Source organism: Cynara cardunculus (assembly GCF_001531365.2).
Source record: "Cynara cardunculus var. scolymus isolate 2C chromosome LG 5, CcrdV1, whole genome shotgun sequence".
Lineage (NCBI taxonomy): Eukaryota > Viridiplantae > Streptophyta > Magnoliopsida > Asterales > Asteraceae > Cynara > Cynara cardunculus.
The window spans coordinates 34335394-34338887 of NC_037532.1; positions in this window are offsets into that span (position 1 = coordinate 34335394).

Here is a 3494-nt window from a genome sequence, read left to right on the forward strand (position 1 = left end):
AAAAATCTTTTAATTTTATTTTTTATCACAATATGAGGTTATTGAGTTGTTCTTGCGTTCTCGTAAATCACATGGGTTCTCGTTTGAACCCTTCCCTATATATATATATGAGTTCAAGCGATAACATCTTTATTTTACAAGAACGTAAGAACATCTTTTTACAACAGACAATCACATGTGATATTATTATTACATCAGATATGATACACATGTGATACTAAATCAGAGACGCAGATGATTTTCGACGTGATCTTGGTTGCGGGCCAAGTCTCTCTTACACCACTAAGCTTCCTCACATGTATTATCATATGTGATAAGGGTGTTGTTGATATACTACTATAATTTATCAAGACCATCACATGTGATGATACATCATAGACGTGACCTAAGTCATAGAACACGTCTTTTGCATGCCACCAGGTCCCCTAATGTGTATTATCACATGTGATAAGGGTGTTATCTCATTCTCGTAAAATGAAGGTGTTCTCGTTTGAACCCCTACCTATATATAGACTTGGAATCACCTGAAACCAGTCTGTTTTCGTGAGAGACCATTTTTTTACACTTGAAACTTCACTGCGAAACACAACCTTCACAGTAAAAACATTGTGAAGGTTACCTTCACAACTTTTTGCTGTGAAATTTCAAGTGTAAAAAATGGTCTTACAGGTTTCGCGAAAACATGTTGGTCTCACGTGATTCCAAGTCTCTCTCTCTCTCTCTCTCTCTATATATATATATATATATATAGAGAGAGAGAGAGAGAGAGAGCATGCTTACTTCAAATGTTAACTCAAACTATTGTGTTAACTTTATAACTTTTTCAACCAATCACAATTTATCTTAGTATTAAGTTCTTTTCTATCTTAGAATTTAATGACAATGGTAATATGAGTAATTTTCTTATTTATGTAATTCCTATATCATTAATGGGCGTTAGAAGATCATAAAATCCCATGATTTGTGCATTTTTAAAGTTGATCTTGTTATTTTTTTTTAATATTGATCTTCCATCTTTAATATTTATGAATTTGTGATTGGTGGAGGAGACCCGGTAGTAAAGTTTTCGATATCGTTCAAGCAATTATGGATAAACACAAAAACTGGGTATATACAAATTATCAATTATTTAAAAACAATTGAATATTGTTCAGAAGTAAACACATGAACATTGTTCATAAGCACAATTTGATGTTTGTTCATAGGTGAACCAGATATCATTCCACATTTATTTTAAATATGAACGATGGAAATTCCCTTCAAGGTGCTTGCTTCCTCGGAAGAGGTTGAGTAACATTCATATAGATAAACTCGTTGATGATTGAAAGAGGTTGTCTTAGCGTGCATCGAAGCGACATCCGTGAAAGACCTTGCCTCAATGCCTTTGAGGGATTCCTTCTCGCTTGCTTGCTGTCTAAGCTCTTTGATCCTACCCTGCTTTGATTCTTGCGCTTGATCCAAAAGCCCCACCACTACAGGCTGGTAAAGTCCCCAAGAGGTATTAGAGAAAAAGTAAAAAAAAGTCCAGCATCTGCTTGTCTCATTATTGCCAATGGCTAAAGCTTTGCCAGCTTCTTGTAGACTTACTTCTCTTTAGGCTCCGAGTTCTTTTTTTTTTTATGGTGAAATTCTCCAGGGATGGATCCAATTTCCTGTCCTTTTTTTGGAATCGTTGTTGTGGGAATTTTTTTATCTATAAACCGCCCCTAACTAACGATCGGCTCATGTTTGAGGATGATAAATCACTTTGTGTGTCTACCTGTTGCCAATAAACTTTCCGGCCTCATATGAGAATGGAAAACTAGAGCATTTTCTGCATCGGTGGATGAATAATCGCGAACATAAGAATTTCTGGTTGACCATGTTTACTTTTTTCGTAGTGTTGTTAACTTTGTTGAAAGCTCATTACTTATTTAAGTAGGCCTCGCTTTTCAGAGCTGCTCCCAGCTCACACTATGGTGGAGGAGGTGCCGTGAAGATCTAGGAATGTAAGCAGTACGAGCTGAAAGGCTCCCATATTGTTTGGAAGGCAAGGGGCATAGATGCCAAACAAACCTGACCCTTATCTATCATCGTAGAAGTTGTTCCTAGGAAAGATTATGGTTGGATTGTCAATCGGGAACTATAACAATGTTACAAACTTATAAAAAAGCTGATATAGGATACATTTTTTATATTATTTTTTCTATCAAAAGCTATAATTTTAGCTACTGTTTCACATGTGTTTGTGTTTATATGGGGAAAAAGCCATTTGAAACTTGTTTTTGAGTGAAATGAAAAATACATGTAAAAAAGTTTTACAGTGTAAAACAAATACATGTGAAACTATCACATTGTGAAACAAATATAAATGAAGCAATACCTTAAATTCTAGCATTTGATGAAAAAAATCCTGCAAAAATTTATATATATTACCAGTTTTTACGGGGTTTTAACATTTTTGTGGTTCTCATTTGATTTAACACACACTCACACACACATAGGGTAGGTTCAGGGGAAAACACTAAATAAATGGAAAACTGGAAAAAATGAATGAAAAAGTATATTAATATGGATATCATTTTAACGAGAAAAATATGTTCGTTATTTTGGTGTAATTTATTTTGCTCGAATTTTGTTTATTTTTCATCCTTTTAAATAAAAAATAAGGACTGGAGGGTTTTTAATGAAAACAATATTGTTATAACCGTTCATTTAATCACATACATCATCTCATCTCATCTACCGATTGATAAGGTATTATTAAGTTTTTCACTCATTTAAAGTTTTCACTTGAACCTTTTACATTTGTACAACCAACATAACTCAATCTTAACCGTCTATTTAATTTGATGAATATGTGATTTCATAAAAGTTTTGATTGTTTACTAATATAAAATATTAATCATAATTAATGAACCATAGTCATCTTACATAAATATTTAAATCATAATAAATGAACTTTCATCATTTTCATAAATATCTCAATTGATTGGGTTGCATTGATTGTACAAATGTGATGTGTTGTATTTCAAACGTTCTCTCTCTCTCTCTCTCTTTATATATATATAAAATACAGTGGCAAGTTCAAACGAGAAGTTAAATATTTTGTGAGAAGATGAAAAGTTTATGATACACATGCTTAATTATATATTATTAAATACATATTGCATTGACAACACATAGATTTTTTAATCATATATGATCAAACACAAGCAAATGAGCGCGATCATACATGATATCGGAACTTCTTGCTTTCTCGCAAAATATTTAACTTCTCGCATGATCCTTCATACACACACACACACACACACACATATATATATATATATATACATACATAGGTGGAGGTTCAAACGAGAACCCCTGTAATTTACGAAAACGCGAGAACAATTCAATAACCACAAACTTTTTTAATTAATAAATTAACTTTTATTATATATAAATAATTTAATAAGGGCAGTAATGTAATTAAGTAATTTTTATAATTTTTATTTTATTTTAATTAACCATGT